Below are 20,206 nucleotides of genomic sequence, written 5' to 3'. Positions count from 1 at the left end.
GTCTCTTTATTGGACACCTCCACAGCACAGCCAGAAGGGTGTCAGACTAACACAGGCCAACAGCTGATTTGGCACAGGGACTTTAACTATAATTATCTGAATGTCAACACCACTTGGGGTGAGGCTGCTCCTTTCCAACCAAAAAACTTGCTGCGAGCCCTACCCCCTTGCCTTCTGCAAGGTGTTTCTGGCAGCTACTCCGAGTCTTCTCTGGAACCTGTGCATAAAGCAGCACATCCACAAGGAAGTGTGTGTTTTTATTTTGAGGAGGAGTTTGCTACCGATTTGTTTACTAGTCTGCAGCTAAGCCATTTGACCCTTGACTCTAAAGTGAGTTTTAAAAACCCCAGGGTTATTTTACATTTTAATGAAACAAGGATTTTGAAAAATATTATGAGCTGGATTTTCAGAATGGCCAGAGGTAAAAGACGGTTACTCACCTTTGTAACTGTTGTTCTTCGAGATGTGTTGCTCATATCCATTCCAGTTAGGGGTGTGTGCGTGTGCATGATTGTCGGAAGATTTTTACCCCAGCAACACTCGGTGGGTCGGCTGAGGCGCCCCCTGGAGTGGTGCCATCCTGGCGCCGGATATATACCCAGCCAACCCAGCACCCCCTCAGTTCCTTCTTGCCAGCTACTCCGACAGAGGGGAAGGAGGGCGGGTTTGGAATGGATATGAGCAACACATCTCGATGAACAACAGTGACAAAAGTGAGTAACCGTCTTTTGTTCGAGTGCTTGCTCATATTGATTCCAATTAGGTGACTCCCAAGCCTTACCTAGGCGGTGGGGTCGGAGAGAGATGTTGCAAGTGAAGGACCGCTGAACCAAATGCGGCATCACCCCTGGACTGCTAAATTATCGCATTGTGGGTGGCGAAGGTATGCACTGATGACCAAGTTGCTGCCCTACATATCTCCTGTATGGGTATGTGTGCCAGGAAAACAGAAGATGAAGCCTGAGCCTGCATGGAGTGGGTGGTAAGGGGTGTAGTTGGGACACCAGCCAAGTCATAGCACGCACAGATGCATGATGTGATCCAGGACGAGATGCGCTGGGAGGAGACTGGAAGGCCCTTCATCCGGTCTGCCACAGCAACAAACAGCTGCAACGTTTTCCTGAAAGGTTTCGTTTGCTCCATGTAGAAGGCGAGGGCCCTGCGTACGTCCAGGGAGTGCAACTGTTGTTCCTGTCTAGAGGTGTGTGGCTTCGGGTAGAAGATGGGGAGGAAGATGTCCTGCTTGAGATGGAAGGCAGACACCACCTTAGGGAGGAAGGCCGGGTGGGGGTTGCAGCTGTACCTTGTCCTTATGGAACACCGTATACGGAGGTTCCGATGTGAGTGCCCTGAGCTCAGACACATGCCTCGCCGAAATGATAGCTACGAGGCAGGCTGTCTTCCAGGAAAGGTACAGGAGAGAGCAGGTGGCCATCAGCTCAACCGGGGCAGCCATGAGTTTGGGGAGGACCAGGTTACGATCCCACGTAAGGACTGGTTGTTGAATTCGTGAGAACAGGCGCTCCAACCCCTTGAGAAATCTGCTGATCATGGGATTGGAGAAGACTGAATGCCCGTTTTTGCCAGGGTGGAAAGCCGAAGTAGCTGCCAGGTGCACTCTGATGGATGATATTGCCAAGCCCTGCTGTTTTAAGGACAGGAGGTAGTCCAAGACGATAGGCACTGACGCCTTTAGCGGGGCTGTATGACTGAGCGCACCAGCAGGAAAAATGCTTCCACTTGGCTAAGTACATGGACCTGGTAGAGGGCTGCCTGCTACCCAAAAGGACCTGCTGTACCAAAAGAGAGCAGCACAGTTCAGATTGAGTTAGCCATGCAGCATCCACGCTGTGAGGTGGAGAGTCATCAGGATGACAGAGTCGTCCGTGGTCTTGAGTGATCAGGTCTGGCCACAGCGGGAGTGGAACTGGAGTGTCCACCAACAGCTCTAGGAGAGAGTGGTATACCAGTGCTGCCTGGGCCATGCAGGGGAGACCAAAATCAGATGGACTCTGTCCCTGCGCAGCTTAAGCAGGACCCTGTGGACTAGTGGGAATGGAGGGAAGGTGTAGCACAGGTGATCCTTCCACTGTATGAGGAAGGCGTCTGACAGGGAACCCGGAGAGCATCCTTGTAGAGAGCAGAACACTTGGCATTTCCGATTCTTGCAAGAGGTGAATAGGTCTATCAGGGGAAAGCCCCACTTCAGGAAAACGGGTGGATGACATCCAGGTGAACCGACCACTTGTGAGTCTGAAATGAACTGCTGAGGTGGTCCGCTAAGGTGTTCTGGACTCCTGGGAGAAACAACGCCACCAGATGGATTGAGTGGGCTATACATAATTCCCACAGACGAGTGGCCTCCTGACGGGGAAGGAGGGGAAACGACAACCGGGCTCCCTCTTTCTTGTTGATGTAAAACATGGCTGTTGTGTTGTCTGTGAGGACTGCAGCACAATGGCCTTGAATGTGCTCTTGGAATGCCTGACACCAGGCGCACAGCTCTGAGTTCCTGTACGTTGATGTGCAGGGATAACTCTCCTGCTGACCATAGCCCCTGTGTATGGAGGACCCTGAGGTGGGCTCCCCATCCCAGGGATGACGCATCTATGACTAGGGACACGGAGGGCTGTGGGGCGTGAAATGGCACCCCTTCGCACACTGATTTGGGGTCCAGCCACCAGTCTAGAAAGGCGAATATCCCTGGCAGGAGGGTAACCACTGTGTTCAGGCTGTCCGGACCTGGGCGGTATACTATTGATAGTCAGGCTTGGAGTGGATGTAGCTGCAACCTGACGTGCATGGTCACATATGTGCAAGAGGTCATATGTCCCAGGAGGCATAGGCATGTTTTCACAGTCGAGGTTGGGAAGTTTTGCAGGCTGTGGACAACGTTCACCAGGGATTGGAAGCGTGCTTCTGGCAGAAATGCTCAGGCTAGGCCTGAGTCTAAGGCTGCTCCTATGAATTCTATCCTCTGGGTCAGTACCAGAGTAGATTTTGCAACATTGAGCAGGAGGCCCAGTCGATTGAACATGTTCATGGTGAGCTGGACATGAGACTGCACGTGATCCCTGGAGCAGCCCCGAATAAGCCAGTCGTCGAGGTATGGGAACACCTGTATCCGTTGTTGGAGGGAGGCAGCCACAACAGCCGAGCACTTGGTAAACACCCTGGGGACCGTAGATAAGCCAAAAGGAAGGACAGTGAATTGAAAGTGCTGTGATTGACCACAAAGCGAAGGAATCATCTGTGCACTGGGTAGATCGCAATGTGGAAGTACGCATCCTTCATGTCAAGGATAGCGTACCAGTCTCCAGGATTTAAGGAAGGAATAATGGTCCCTGGAGAGACCATGTGGAACTTTAACTTTACCATGAATTTGTTGTGTCCGCATAGGTCCATGATGGGCTGAAGCCCACCCTTGGCCTTGGGAATGAGGAAGTAGCGGGAGTAAAAACCCTTGCCCCTTGACACCTCCTCTATTGCCCCCACAGCTAGGAGTGATTGGGCCTCCTGTAGAAGGAGGTGCTAGTGAGAAAGGTCCCTGAAGAGGTACCGGGGGGGATGGGGACAGGGGAGAGAAAGCAAATTGAAGGGAGTAACCCCTTTCCACTGTGCGAAGGACCCAAATGGTCTGATGTTGTTATGTGAGACCAGGCATGGAGGAAATGGGAGAGATGATCTTGGAAAGGCGGGGAAGGATCCTGAATGGAGACTGGTGCTCCGTCCTCGGGCACACCTTCAAAAGTTTTGCTTAGGCCCAGCTGATGGCTTGGGAGGGTCCTGGCCTTGGTTTGCTTGGGTCCTGGCCTTGGCTTGCTTGGTGGCCAGTTTGTCTCCTTCTACTACCTTGGCCGCGTCTTCTAAAGAAGTCCTGTCTTGGCCGAGGGGGAGGGTAAGACCTCTGAGGCTGCAGTCTGAAGGGCCTTCTCTGTGTTCTCTGGGAATGCATACCCAGAGAGCACATAATAGTCTAGTCCTTCAGACTCTGCAGCCTTGAGTCTGTTTTGTCGGAGAATAGGCCCTGGCCATCAAAGGCTAGGTCCTGGAGGGTCTGCTGCAACTCTGGTGGTAAGCCAGAGACCTGCAACCATGAGATGCGGGTGCACGCCTATGCCTGAGGCCAGGGTCCTAGCCGCCAAGTCCACTATGACCAGAGAGGCTTGCAGGGAGGTTCTGGCCACCTTCTTGCCCTCCTCCACTTGAGCCCCAAATTCCTTTCTGGACTCCTGTGATAACAACTCTTTGAACTTCTCCATAGAATGCCACGAATTATAATCATATCTGCTCAGGAGTGCCTGCTGGTTGGCCACCCTGAGCTGCAAGCCTCTGGCCGAGTACACCTTTCGCCCAAACAAGTCTAGGCGTCTAGCGTCCTTTGATTTGGGCGCCGGGGCCTGCTGACCGTGCTGTTCCTTCTTGTTGACCAAAGCCACGACAAGGAACGTGGTTGGGGGTGCGTGTAGAGGTACTCTTACTCCTTTGAGGGGACAAAGAACTTCCTTTCCACCCCCTTGGCCGTAGGTGGAATAGAGGCTGGCGATTGCCAGATTGTCTTGGCATTGTCCTGTATAGTCCGTATGACTGGGAGGGCCACCCTGGACAGTGCCTCTGCAGACAGAATGTCGGCCACGGGGTCCACTACTTCCACCACCTCCTTTACCTGGAGGTTCATATTGCATGCCACCCTGCTGAGCAGCTCCTGGTGGGCGTGGAGGTCCATAGGAGGAGGGCCCGAAACCGTAGTCCCTGCCACTGCTTCATCAGGCGGGGACGAGGAAGATTCCCCTGGACTAAGGAATCCTGCGAGGGGGTCTCATGTGGAGGAACTTGTTGCCCAAGGTCCACCACGCTAGGGGCATGGACCTGTGTTGGCACTTCGGCAGTCCCCTCAGAACCTCCTGGTGGGGGGGGGGCACTAGACACAGTGGCCTCTGGTACTTGGGGCTCCGAAGGGGCAGAACAGGAAGCCCCCGAAGGAACCCCTTGGGCCCGATGGTATGCCCAGGAGGTCCAAAAAGACCACTGTGGAAGTCCTTGGCCAGGGTCCTGGCCTTTGTCCAGCCACTGTCCTCACCCTGGTCCTGGTGGCCACCTTGTGAGTGTGTCGATGTGGAGCCGGAGCAAGACGGCCAAGGTGGTGCCAAACATGTCAGTGCAGAGTCCCCCGGTGCAGTACGGTGCCGTGGACCAGTGGCGAGATATAGAATGGTACCGAGATGTCGATTGGTGCCTGCGGTCGTATCGGTACCGGGAGCCTGATCTGGATCTCAACGGAGACCTTCGACAAGACCGGCGCCGGGACTGGCTCCCGGTCGAGTGCCACTCTGATCAGTACCGGGAGCGGTTCTGAGAGTCCGATCGGTACCGGCCACACTGCCATTTGGATCTTCGCGAGCCGGAGCAGCGTCACGAGTATGACTGGCGCCGAGAACAGGATTGGTGCCGGGACTGCGAGCGACACCATGAAAGGTGCCGTGACCAAGATCGGGACCGGGAACAGTGCTGCCCTGCTTCACTTGGTGACGGCTGTCGTATCAGGGATGGTTTTCCCTTCAACGGGACCACCTGCACTGGAGGTGCTGCTGGCTGCAGGGGAGTTGTAGAGAAGGTCTCCGGCGTGGAGGGCAGCCTTAGCTCGACCACGGGAGCGAACATGCACCAGACTCAACAGCCCTTGCAGCACCAGAGTCGACGGTGGAGGAGCTGTTACTTGTCCTGTGCACTCCAGCAATGGATGCGGCTCCGGCTGCGGTGGGGGAAGTGTCGGTGTCTGTCGAACCAACAAAGAAGAAGCAGTTGGCACCTGCTTGGGCTGCTTCTTCTTCTTCTTCTTCTGGCCCGGAGACAGGGACCGACGCCGCAGTGGTGGAGGTGCGGGAGGGCCTGATGCCGTGAGTCTTTAGTGGAGTCTGAACGTAGTGCTGGACCAGTTGGTGTGGCAGGGGCACTCTGCACCGAAGATGGTGCCGAGTCCCGGTGCACAGAGGAAGGGACCAGGCTAAGTGCCGCCTCCATAAGGAGCTGCTTGAGTCTAAAGTCCCGCTCCTTTTTGGTCCTCGGCTTGATGGCTTTGCAAATGTGGCACTTGTCTGCTTGGTGGGATTCCCCCAGACACCTTAGGCAAGAGTCGTGGGGGTCTCCCGTTGGCATCGGCTTCAGGCAAGCCGAGCAGGGTTTGAAGCCTGGACACCCTGGCATGGGCCCCGGTACTGGGACGGGGGAAGAGGGGAGAAGACCCTGCTCCACCCTACTAAGTACACTAATCTAACTACACTAACTATAAACAACTACTAAGAGAGAAAGCTAGGGAGAGTGGAGATCAGCTACGCTGCGCTCCACAGTTCCAACGACCGTCATGGGCAGTAAGAAGGAACTGAGGGGGCGCTGGGTCGGCTGGGGCATATATCCGATGCCATGAAGGCGCCACTCCAGGGGGCGCCTCAGCAGAACCACCAAGTGTTGCTGGGGTAAAAATCTTCCGATGATCGTGCACACGGCATGCACACACCTAATTGGAATCGATAGGAGCAAGCACTCTAAGAAGAGCCAGGGGTGCTGGCAGGAGGTGTACACATACAGGGACGCATTCTGGTGTGCACTGCGGCCCTGTGGGCATACAAGAGCTGCAAAGCCAGTATACTGTCTTACCCCGGTCTTCCTTCTAGACTGGTCCTTCACACACACACACACATCCCCCAGAGTGGCTTGGGCAGTTTAGGGAAGGGAAGAAGTGTGGCTGGAGCACACCAGATTCCAGCTATGCTGTGCTGCTGGATAGCTCCTGGGGAGCCTTTGTGGCACAGTGTAAGTTAGAGCAGCCCCTGGCCTCTGGTCCCCCTGTGACTCCAGAATCCAGATGGTGCACAGTCATCTTTGTCCTCCCTCCATCTGGGTTTCAACTGAGCTCAACTTTCAGCTGTTGTGCTCAACTCGGTCTCAAGTAGGGCTACAGTTTTTTCAAAGGGGATGGCCGTGACCAGGCATCCACAGAGCATGCAAAGGCTGAAGGAAAGGCATGTGCCTGTGAAATCGATAAACTCTCATGTTCAGAGCTGCACAGATGGAGGATGCATAGGGAGGAGTCAGTGGGAATGGGCGACATGAGGCATAAGCCTTGGTGGTGCAGGTGGAGGTTAGAAGATCTCCAAGCAGGCTTTGAATGGCCACAGGGTCTGTCAAAGCAGCTCAGAGGCAGCCACTGAGAGGAAAGAGTGGAATTAGGCAGGATTTGGAGGCTTGTTCCGTCAGGAAAGCACAGACAGGGATTTAGAATTGGTGATTAGGTGGGCAGGGAGCCAGGAATAAGCAGTAGTGCTGTATCTGGTTGCGTCTCTGAACTGGGGAGAGGAAGTAAAAAGGAGGAACATTAGAAACACTACTAGAGTCAGCTGCATCAACACAGAATGTTTTGGGGGCATGTCAGTGAACCCGCAGCCCAAGTAGGGCGCTGTGTTTAGCAATTGCTCATTATGAGGCTGTGTATTGCAACAGCACATGGGAATCTGCTGTGGGGGCTGATGCCTTTATAACTGGCAGTAGGTGCTGCATTAGTCCCCGTGGTTTATCCTAGTGACTCGTTCTGTGCATGCCAGGCAGGCATTCAAAGGGGCTACGCCCTCCCATGGTATCCGATAGTGTGGCAGATGGGGCTGCTCCTTAGCACCTCCTGCAGGGCCAAATGTGGTACTGCAGGAGCCCCCTGCCTCAATCCACAGGTTGTGTCCATAAGCTTGGCATGAGTCTATACCAGAGGTGGGCAAACTATGGCCTGGGGGCCACATCCGGCCCACAGGACCATCCTGCCCAGCTCCTGGCCTGGGAGGCTAGCCCCCAGCCCCATCCCTGCTGTTCCCCCTCCCCCGCAGCCACACAGGCAGCGTTCTGGACGGCAGGGCTGCGTGCTCAAGTAGGGCAGCGTGTCTGGCTCTGGCCGGGCAGCCAGACAGGCTGCTCTGAGCGGCATGGTAAGGGGGCCAAGGGGTTGGATAAGGGGCAGGGAGTCTGGGGGGGCAGTCAGTAAACAATTGTACAGGGCAGAGGTTTGGGGGGGGCAGTCAGGGGATAAGGAGCAGGAAGGGTTGGATGGGGGGGTTCTGAGGGGGGGCAGGCAGGAAATGGGAGGGGGCTGATAGGGGGCAGGCTGTTTGGGGAGACACAGCCTTCCTTACCCAGCCTTTCCTACAGTTTTGCACCCCGATGTGGCCCTCAAGCCAAAAAGTTTGCCTACCCCTGGTCTACACCCAGCTCAGTAGCAAACTCAGTCTTCGGCAGTCTGAAACTTAAATAAAAACACATAACTCCAAGGCAAACACCTACCTGTAACATCTGAAGGCAAGGCCCTGACCTGGCCCTGGGGTTCTGGGTTATCACAATGCAACTCCTCCTCAGTCCCAGTCTCACTCTGCATTGCTCTGAGAAGCAGCAGGCAAGCCTTCTTAACTGGCCTGCTCACTCTTGATTGGTCAGTATTTTTCCTGGCCCATCTAGGCCTCTGGAGGACTGTCTTGTTGGTAACCCAGTTTGAGTGGATTTTCTTTGAGCAAGTAGCACCAGGGTGCCAATACCTCCAGCAAAGGGCAGAGGATGCCTGATAGACCCAATCACAGATGGTCACAGTGATGGAGGATGGCCGGGAGGCTGCAGATCTGGAGCTTGGGTCTAAATACAAGCACTGTAGGGTCTGGGTGGCAGTACTCCAGGAGCTAAGGAACTATTATAGATGCAAGCCTTTTATGCACTCCTACCTCAGTAGGGGCTGCAGCCTGAAGCTCTATTTGTAAGATGGTCAAATGGTTTTCTTTTCTCTCATGGCCTACAATCTAGGTGTAACCCTTCTGCCAGGCCAAGTTGATAGCAGCAAGGGCCTGGTTCAGTACACAGGGGTTCCCTCTCATCAAAGCAAATGCAAAACTGGCTCGAGCCCCCACCCAGTGACCTGGGAAAATCTTACTCAAGAGGCAATACTTCCCCTCTTGCAAGCACAGAATCTCGGCGTAGCAGAGAATCTTTAATAACATGAGGTAAACGACATCAGCATTAAATTGGGGAAACACCACAACTAGTGTTCATTAACCAAACCATGAGCAAAGACCCACCCCAGCAAATTGGGCCACATCCTTTCCCTCAGGTTCTTGAGTCCCAGAACCCAAACATCTCTTGAGTCCAGCAATCCACAAATCACCCAAAGTCCAAAAAGTCCAGCCCCAGAGTTCAAAAGTTCATCTGCATAGTGTTACTCCCCAGTCTGGCTAAAATGTGCCTGTGTGGGGGGGAAAGAGATAAGGGGCACCTTACCTGTCCTGAAGCTGACTGCCCCACAGGGCTCTGCTCTGCCGTCTCACGACCGGCTCCACTCTGCACAGCTCGCTGTCTCATGAACAGCTCTGCTCTGCACAGCTCACCTCACCATCTCACAAACGGCTCCGCTCTGCACAGCTCACCTCGCTGTCTCACAAACACTCCGCCAGCCTATCGACGAACAGCACCACTGCACTCTAGATCTTCTAGCTCCCCACTACTTGACACAGTGCTCAGTGATTTCAGCTCACAGTAGTGGGAGCCTTAGTGCTGGTGCACCATAAGGCCAAACTGAAGTCAGCACAGTACCTGTAGCAAGACTCTTAACAGATCCAAAATTAGCTCTGACATTCCACAGTGGAGAGAGACAGAGGTGTAATTGGTGTTTCAGGCCCTCACAACAGGGCCCACACCACCAGGTACTAATACCTGTCTCAAGCTTCTCTCAATTCACAGAGGTTTTTGAACCCATGTCCCTTGCCTAGCGAATGCTACTTAGGTGATGGTGAGTCCCTCCATCATAACAAAAGGCCAAGTACAGTTCCAAGCACAGTTCCCATAATCAGGGTAATAACAATTTATTCTTCCCGCCCCAATAACAGAGACACTGGGGATCCCACAACAGCCAAAGTGACCATTTGGGCAGTTATGGCCTCATTCTAGGCGGGGTGGGTGTGCCTATGCAAATGAGGTCAGCCCCTAAAGTTCTTTTCCACAACTTCCCACACCTCACCACCAGATGTCAGGGTGGAGCTCATCCTGACTCTGCTTACATAGGGAATTGTCTTCATTGGGGTGAGGCAAAAACGGTACCCTGGTGGGGTGAGCTCACTCTGAGCCAGTTCCCTTTTTCCGCTGCCCCAATATGGCAGTGACTTCCAAAGTGGCATCTAGGCCCACGGGTGTTTGTGTGGGGGGGGGGGCGGTAGGAGATAAGTGACGGCTGTGGTACCATGGAAGAGTAAAGTGGAGTCCTTATTTATTTGGGGTGGCTCACACACTGGAGGGAGCACAGCGAGGGGGAACAGCTTTAGACCTCTGCACTCTTGACAAATGTATGCCCATGAAGGCAGCTGGCTTATTGCCTGGGATGTTAACAATATTGTAACTCACCAGGAGCAGGGAGCAGATTGTCACTTCAGATAGCCCTTCCTAACATTACAAATTGCTTCGCTAGAGTCTCTTCTCAGTTTTTTTATTTATGGGAAAGAATCAAACTTGGAATGATCAGCCCTGCCAGGGTCCATTAAAATCTATATTGCATTAACAATAATACCTAAGTCTTACATAGCGTTTGTCAGCTGGATGCCCCAAAGCACTTTATAAAGGTGGGTGATCAGTTCTACTCTATCCTGTTCTGGGTCTTACGCTGTGCTCCTTGCCATGGTAGTTGATGTACAGAGGTGCATGCAAATGGATAAACCCTACACAGCACATGGTATAAAGTGATTCTTCACAGTAAGACTCTTCTTAGAGATGAGCAGGCTCCTCAAGGTGGACACAGCAGATACTACTTACTCTGTTTTAGATTAGCTGGCTGGTGTACATGAGCTGAGGGTACATTTCTGTGTCAGTTTCACCTCCCCATTTTCCAGCATTACCAGCCTTCACTGGACCAGAAAGATACTAACTAAATAAATAGAAGTCCTGTACAGAATATGAGTTCCTACTCTCATATTTCACACCTGGGTAAAATGGTCAGGCCAGAAATCTGGGTGCTAGGCAGTTGGGAGAATGGGGCTGGTCTTATTCCTACCCTTTTATCTGACTACCATTTTTGTGTAGTGTAGGTATCAGCAAGACAATCCTCCATCTATGAAAGTAAACTCCTGTTAGGTCTCAGTGAATGCCTTCCCTGCTCCCCTAGCCTTCCCCAAAGAGCAAAGCACACTGCCATCACATGAAGAGACAGAAGGCCAGATTCAACAGTGCATTACAACTGGAGATGCACCTGTACAGATCTGGTATATTAGAGTTGTGAATTAGGTCCTGAAGGTACCGTATCTTTGGGCCATCAAATGTCTAAGAGCTAGGAGAAGGGATTATCTATCAAAGGTACTTATATGATGCTCATTAATGTACTATCTGAGCACCTTGCCATCTTTAATGCATTTAACCTCACAACACCCCTGAGAGATAGGAAGTACTCATATTCCCCTTTAAAGGTGAGGAACTGAGGCACAAAGATACATTTCTTTAGCATCATCAGTGTGCTTTGCTCTGAGGCATACACAAAAATAGAGATAGTGATTGCCTCAAAGAGCTGACTGTCTGGAGGACAGAGAAGACAGGAAACCCTTGGAAATCCAGAAGAGGCGATAAATAATAATTAGCTCATAATATTTGTATTAGATAAATGTTATCAACTCCCTTTTGATGGACATTCTCGGAGAGAGTGTAATGTTAGAAGGAGTTTGAGGATCCAATCCGACTCCCACTCAAGTCAATGGAAAGTCTGCAATTGACTTGAGTGGGAGTTGAATTATGCCCAGGGATCCCAATTCAGTGGGGGTACTTAATAATATCTAGCTCTTATGCACATGCCTAAGTTTAAGCATACAAGTAATCCAGCTGACGTCAATGGGACTGCTCACATGCTTAAGACCAGGAACTTGCTTAAGTACCTGGCTGAACTAAGGTCTGAATGAGAAGAGGATATATAGAGTATTCTCTCTTAAAACACAGGAAACAATATTTTAAGAATAGTGTCCAGATTTCTTTTTTTAAATTATGATGATATTTTGTTACACTGTAATAATGAGTTGAGAGTCAGAGACAAAAGCAGTAGTATGAATACACTTACAGCGATCTGCACCACAAGTGTAAATGGACAAACAGAAGACATAAGATGCAGCCGAGTAACATTATTTCCTTTGATTCAGTGAGATTTTCATTCAAATTTTGTATTACTTTTTCAAGCCGAGTTGTCCAATACTTTGTGCTTTGTATAACAGTCAATGAAGTTAAGACATTTTGATGCCTTCCTGTGTCAGAGCATCAGCCTTCTGCCTGCTACGTGACTTGAGGGGAAATATTTGCTGTGAATTCACAGGGTTTAAAAATAAGGGAGAAGTTGCAAAGTAAGAAAGACATTTCCAGTGAGAAAACAAATTATTCTGGGAAAAGAAATGAGGACATAGAGCTGGGTACTCTGTCTCTGCCAGGGAATGTCTGCCGCACATCTGGGGGCGGGGCCTTTAAGACATCTTTGTGTATCCCCATCATGGTAAAATCAGACACTGGCATGGCCAGGGGCAGCTGAAGGCTGCTCAATCATGTGCTGGATGGTAATGAACTGGCAACCTGGATCAGCTAAACACAGGGTGACCAGTAACATCACTTTTCCCTGGCAATACCTTCAGTACTGGGGACTAGGCAGGGCTAGCATAATGGTGCTCTATCACCCATGGATTCCCCTAAATGAGGGACATCCTCTAGTGACTGAATCTGTGAGTTTTAGGGCTGGTTGATGCCGCTGTCAAGGCACAAAGACCCCAGAGTGCTTCAACTGGAGTTGGAGGAGATCAGCACCTCTGAAAATCAGGAGTCTTGGTTACATGGAGAGTGGGGAAAGGAGCAGGATCTTCTGCAACTGGGGAATTGAGAATCTGTTTACAAAATCAAATAAAAAAAACCCTGTTACAGAAGCAGTTTCTGTGTCTCATTTCATTTGGCAAAGAAATCAAAAATGCAGGAGCTCAGTGCACACATGGTAGATAAAACATAGTGTGGCAGCGTGTCCCTGAAAAGAAACTATGAAAAGAACAGGAGGACTTGTGGCACCTTAGAGACTAACAAATTTATTTGAAAAAAGAAAAGGCGGACTTGTGGCACCTTAGAGACTAACAAATTTATTTGAGCATAAGCTTTTGTGAGCTACAGCTCACTTCATTGTGGGCTAAAACCCACTTCATCGGATGCATGCAGTGGAAAATACAGTGGGAAGATATATATATATATATACACACAGAGAACATGAAACAATGCGTGTTATCATACACACTATAACAAGAGTGATCAGTTAAGGTAAGCTATTACCAGCAGGAGAGAAAAAAAAAACCTTTTGTAGTGATAATCAAGATGGGCCATTTCCAGCAGTTGACAAGAACATGTGAGGAACAGTAAGGGGGAAAAATAAACATGGGAAAATAGTTTTACTTTGTGTAAGTTTTACTCCTGTTCTTTTTGCGGATACAAACTAACAGGGCTGCTACTCTGAAACCTATGAAAAGAAAGAAAAGGAGGACTTGTGGCACCTTAGAGACTAACCAATTTATTTGAGCATAAGCTTTCGTGAGCTACTGCTCACTTCTGTAGCTCATGAAAGCTTATGCTCAAATAAATTGGTTAGTCTCTAAGGTGCCACAAGTCCTCCTTTTCTTTTTGCGAATACAGACTAACATGGCTGCTACTCTGAAACCCATGAAAAGAAAGAAATAGCCCCATCTGCTGGTTGTCATGAGAAACTGGAGTTTTGCTTTGTAGAGCTCACAGCTGGAAACAGAATTGGAAACAGCCTAGTTCCAATCCTTTGCTCATCAGGCAAACTGCCAATTTCTACAGAAGCACAGACCCGCTTTTCATGCTACAGTATACTTCCCAGTCTCTGGGCTACCATGTAATTAAGCAATCAATTTGCAAACACCTAGAAGATAATAAGGTGATAAATAACAGTCAGCATGGATTTGTCAATAACGAATTGTGTCAGACCAACCTAATTGCTTTCTTTGACAGGGTAACAAGCCGTGTTGATAGGGGGGAAGCAGTAGATGTGGTATATTTTGACTCTAGTAAGGCTTTTGATGCTGTCTCACATGACCTTCTCATAAACAAACTAGGGAAATACATGGTTGGAAAACCATTCCCAGAGAGTAGTTATCAGTGGTTCACAGTCCAGCTGGAAGGGCAAAACAAGTGAGGTCCCACAGGGATTGGTCCTGGGATTGGTTCTGTTCAATATCTTCATCAATGATTTAGATAATGGCACAGAGAGTGCACTTATAAAGTTTGTGGATGATACCAAGCTGAGAGAGGTTGCAAGTGTTTTGGAGGATAGGATTAAAATTCAAAATGATCTGGACAAACTGGAGAAATGAAGTAACTGAAGTAAATAGAATGAAATTCAATAATGGCAAATGCAAAGTACTCCATTTAGGAAGGAACAATCAGTTCCACAGATACAAAATGGGAAATGATTGCCTAGGAAGGAGTACTGCAGAAAGGGACCTGGAGATCATAGTGGATCACAAGCTACATATGAGTTAACAGTGTAAAACTGTTGCAAAAAAAGCAAACATCATTCTGGGATGTATTAGCAGAAGAAGTAATTCTTCCACTCTACTCCGCGCTGATTAGGCCTGAATTGGAGCATTGTGTCCACATTTCAGGAAAGATGTGGACAAATTGGAGAAAGTCTAGAGGAGAGCAACACAAATGATTAAAGGTCTAGAAAACATGACCTATGAGGGAAGATTGAAAGAATTGGGTTTGTTTAGTCTGGACAAGAGAAGACTGAGAGGAGAACATGACAACAGTTTTCAAGTACATCAAAGGTTCTTATAAGGAGGAGGAAGAAAAATTGTTCTCCTTAACCTCTGAGGATAGGACAAGAAGCAATGGGCTAAAATTACAGCAAGGGAGGTTTAGATTGGATATTAGGAAAAACTTCACAACTGCCAGGGTAGTTAAGCATTGGAATAAATTGCCTAGGGAGGTTGTGGAATCTCTGTCATTGGAGATTTTTTAAGAGCAGGTTAGACAAACACCTGTCTGGTATGATCTAGACAATACTTAGTCCTGCCTCGAGTGCAGGGGACTGGACTAGATGACCTCTCGAGATCCCTTCCAGTCCTACACTTCAACGATTCTATGATAAGTAGCACTTTTGTGCTTTCTCCCATGCTACCCCTCATGCCTGGGAGAAGCTCCCCATAACCATCTGCAAAACTAACTCATTATCCTCCTACAAAAACCTCCTTACAACTCTCCTTTGCTATAATGCCTACAAAAAACTTCATAACAGCTAGGCTGGTGATGTGCTGAGACCACTGCCTAACATATGGACCAATATTGTCTCATTGTTTCCTTGTACTCCCCATCTGTCTGTCTCCATTTGTTGTCTCTTGTCTCATACTTAGGTTGTAAGCTCTTTGGGGCAGGGATTGTCTATTTGTTCCGTGTTTGTACAGCACCCAGCACAATGGGGTCCTGGTCCATGACTGGGGTTCCTAGGGACTACAATAATTCAGATAATATAAATAATTAATAATGCAATGTTCTGACATGGTAAATGACTCTTCATGAACAAATTGAGTAAAAGAAGTTTGGAAAAAGAGAAAATCACAAGTATTTAAAATGCAGAGAAAAAGCCAGCAGAGGACTAAAGAAACAGACCCGAGAGAATTTCCAGAGTGATATAGAACATCTATATCCATAATTAGGAGATACTAAGAGCTCAGAGATCTGTACAACACTTTCCCTCTTAAAGACTTTTGCCATTTAAATGGAATGGAGCCATTTTATTCTACAATAGCCATTTTTCTATAATAGATCTGTCCATGCCTATAAGGTGATGGGCTGGCCATGTAGATTTTAAAAAGGCTTTAACAGGTTAGGCTCTGGCTAAAAAATATAAAGATATCTTTTGCTCTTAGTGTCAGTACTGGAGTCAGCTCCATAATGAACCTACCTCTGTGCTAACAAAGCTCTGGCATTAGTAATTTCTCCTAACAGCCACTCAAAACTTGGCTCACCACAAAGTACAGTTTCAGAGAATGAAGGGGAAGTTTTTCTCTCCCTGGAGGGAACATAGAGAGTGAAGGAAACAGTTCTTTGATTTCAGTCTTAGCAACCATGCATTGTCTGTCAAGGTCTCCATCTGTTAGGTCTTTTCATTTCCCTGATCCCAAGTCACTGCAGTATCAATGTCAAACTTTGAGCTGGCTTCCAATTTAAGAGTGCTGAAGCTTTATCTGATCAGACTCAGGGATTACTATCTATAGAGCCCAGGTACATCCATTATTCAGGACTGTTGCATGCTATTTACCTTTCTAATGTCAGGTCAATGTTGTGGCCTATGCAGATTAACTGTGTTTCTTTAACATCTCTATAAATAAATATAGATACAGGAAAAAGCATGACTGTTAATTGCACCAATAATGCTGAAAACATGAATTCTGAATTTAAACCTTTTTAATCTCTGAAATAAAATGCATGATGAAGTGTTTGTGCTTGTCTGTATTTTCCCCACAAAGACATGGTCAGATGTGTTAACTTAATACTTATATTTGACCACAAGAGGACACACGATTCAATTAAAAGAGAATCCTGGCTCCAAAATGGAAAGAAACAGGAGAGTAAGTACCCTTAGCAGCACCACGGTGTCAGCATTAATTTATCAGCAGCTCTCAGACCTGCTCTAAACTTCTTTATTAAAGAGCACAGTGCTGTGCTAATTAAAATGTGTGATGATTGTAAAAATGCAGCTAATATAAATATGCACAGAAATCTGGCATATATTTGTTTCCAAAATTGTACCCCAGCTCTCCCCCAATGTCCTGTCCTCATATCTCCTAACACTTTTTTACGTGTAATACTCAGACCTGTCTTTAAAGATATGTAAATCAGTGGCTCTGTATTTGAAGGAATCCTGCCTGAGGTTATAATACATCCATTGATATATGGACCTAACCTAGAATCCTCTGGATCCAAACCCCTGGATCCAACCCCCTGAATATTGGGGATATTTGGAACTGGATCTGAACCTCATGACTTGATCATATATCTACAAGGAGAATGGACTGGAATCCCAATCTGAACAATCCCAAATTTCAGGCAAGCTCAGATTCAGAATCACCGAGTCTGGGAAGCAGGCTGCAAGCAGCTAAGGGCTGCAGGGAAGGAGGACGAGGAAGAAGCTGCAGCTGTTTCTCTTCTAACAGATGAACATCCAGAAATGTGATGGAAATCTGCTGCTGCTGGTGTTAGGCCCCCTACCCCCAGGCACTCCCTGATGTGTGACCCACACAAACAAAAGCAGGGGAGAGAAGAGTCTTTAAAACAACTTAAAGATGCAAAGGAAAAAAAATACATGAGTCATAGTCCTAAAGGGCAGATATGTTAGAAAATTACCGGAATAGAAATGATTAAAAATAAAATTTGCACTGTCCCTTTCACCTTTTCCATTAGTGAAGTCTCCCAGTGAATACAGTGTTAGTTGGACAGTGGGGTGTAACTACCTTTCTGTGGCTTTTTTTCTAGGGAAGCCAGCCAGCTGGGAGTAAAGATAAGATAGGCAGCATGGAGAGGGGTGTTGCAAATGACATGTGACAAACATTTCAGTGTTTGGTAAGCAATATCTTTAACAACACAACTGAGGGATGGGACTTTCAGGGTCACTTTTCCTGCTGCGGTTTTTATCTGTATCGTTATTTTCATGCTATGTATGAAATGGGGCTTAGAAACACCACTGTGACTGCATGTTTCCCCTTTAATACTGATTGCACTAAGCAACTATTTGGGGGAGTGATTTTGAGGGGTGAGGAAAATGTGCACCCCAAATGAACAGTAGGAAATCTGGCTTCTGAGTGGGTGATGAAGAGTCTGATTATGGGCACAATCCTGCAAGCCACTCAGTGGCCTCCATTCCCACTGAAATCAGTGGGAGTTGAGGGAACTCAGCACCACTTATTTTTGTCCTTACAAGTGTATCCAATGTAAGTGCACAGGTCAGAACTGATTGGCCAGTCTCCCCTTCCCAGTTTGATCACTGACTCCCTGGACTTCAGTGGAGTTACTCCTGATTCATATCAGTGTAAGTGAACCAAGCCCCCTGGCTTCTTCCACGGTTCACAACAACATACTTCCAGTCCTGCTTATTACCAGTCCCACCACCCGAGTGAGCCACTCGCCTCCCTCTGCCAATTTTTGATTTTGTCTTTTTTACTAACCTCCAAAATGCAAGGCATAAGTAAAAACAAACTGGAGCTCTTTGTATCTTTAACCAGACAAAGATTCAGGAATAGTGAATGCAGTAACAGTGCATACAACATCTAGGATGACCTGAGAAGGTTCATAGTAGAGTGTCAGGGCATGTGTGTATGGACTCTTGCCAAACAATATTGTCGATACTTAAGACAACGCCCTTTTATAATAGTTAGTGTTAAATGAGACATGGAGGCTGCTGAAAAACTGTTACGAAACGTTGTCTAGCATGACAGCATCTGATACAGAGATGAGAGAGGGCTTGTTCCCTCCCCCTAAGGGACTATTTAAGGTTCATTGGTCCTTTAAGACCCCATTCTGGGGGTCATCTGGCCTGTACCCAGTGGTGCTAGAACTAGGGATGTTGGGGATGCTGCCACACTCCCTGGCTTGAAGCAGTAATAACAAACACCAAATACATGATTTCCATCATCAGCACCCCCACTATAAAAATTGTTCCAGCATGCCTGCCTATGCCAGCTACTCTTCAATCCCTGATTTGTAATCCTCCCAGGGGCCTGACAAGGTGCAGAAAATCCAGTCCCTTTTAACTGTTTCCCAGCAACCTCTCCCCAGTGGTTTCTGGGTCTGTTCCGAAAGCAGCTCCTTGCCAGCTCTCTGCTGGGGTGCTCCCTTGCCTCTCTGGCAGCAGCCCACTTCTGCCTGAGCTGCAGTTTTTTATCACAGCTTTTGATAGTCAAATAATGAGCCACAGGTCGGGGAGTAGCAGTTCTGGCCATGAACTCCTTAGTGACCATTGCAGCATAAGGTCTATGAATGCCATTGCAAGGGGCCATGCCCTACTCATCCGACTCACGCAAGACTTCTGCAGGAGTTTTATGTGAAGGGAACATGAGTGGGCCCAGGGTCTGTTACATGACTGTGTTGTGCTGCAGGAGGAAATGAGTTTGCTGTGTAATGGAGTTGGCAGATGATCATAAAGTGCTGGTCTGAAAGGTCAAACCCTTCATCTAACTTGTTACTCAAGTTCGCCATCTGTTTTTATGATATGCTTATACTCTTAGAAATATATTTTTATTGTTTTATGAGTGTCTGTCATGCATTCTTAGCTGGGAGAACAGCAGAGCAGTTCGGCTTTCTAGCGATATACAGATAGTTTTCACTGAGGGCATAATATGAAGATATTGGAGTCACGACAAGTGTATCTGAGGATAACACATGGCCGGCAGAACCTTTGTTAAGGATGCTGATGCTCAAGGATGAGCCCAGGCTCTGTTTGCAGGACCGGCAGTTAGAAAAAACATCCTTTCATTTGTAAACGGAGCAAATATAAAGGGACATTATAGAGAGACGCTGAGTAATTCAACCCGACAATGCCATTTTTGCAGTCGCTGTTTTGAGCAGAACAGCACTATGGGCCTGATCCTGCAAAATTCAAGTCAATGGGAGTTTTGACATGGATTTCAGTAGGGCTTTGTGACAGAGCATCTTGAAAAATGTGTATACTCTATTCTGGCTGTCTATGATTAAATGACTTAAAATCAAATGTCTTCGCAGAATAGTCTTCACTAAATGATAATAAGAGCAGTAACTGTCTGGGGGAGTTGGGGGAGTCAGGACTCTGGAGATTGTTCCCCCTCTTAGTCTGAGAAAGCCCAGATTTGGGACCTTCCTGGCATGCTGAAAAAGACATCAGGTTGATTGGGGTTTGGAGAGGGCTGCTGCAGGTATGTTCCCAGAATGATGAAGGGGTGAATAGGAACTTTTTCATAGGTGGCTGGCTGGCTGAGTCCTTGTCTGATTGTTTAATTCTGCTGGGTCTATACCTAATATTAATTGAGTGTTGGAGGGCCCAGAGCCTTGTATAGCTATCTTTATACAAAATTATTTACATCAAAATTAATTAATAAAATAAAGAGTGGAACAGGTGAGAAAGGTATTGCATACATGATGATATACG

Source organism: Lepidochelys olivacea (assembly GCF_965140295.1).
Source record: "Lepidochelys olivacea isolate rLepOli2 genome assembly, chromosome: 4".
Lineage (NCBI taxonomy): Eukaryota > Metazoa > Chordata > Testudines > Cheloniidae > Lepidochelys > Lepidochelys olivacea.
The sequence above is the reverse complement of the archived record's forward strand: the minus strand, read 5'-3'. Positions refer to the sequence as shown.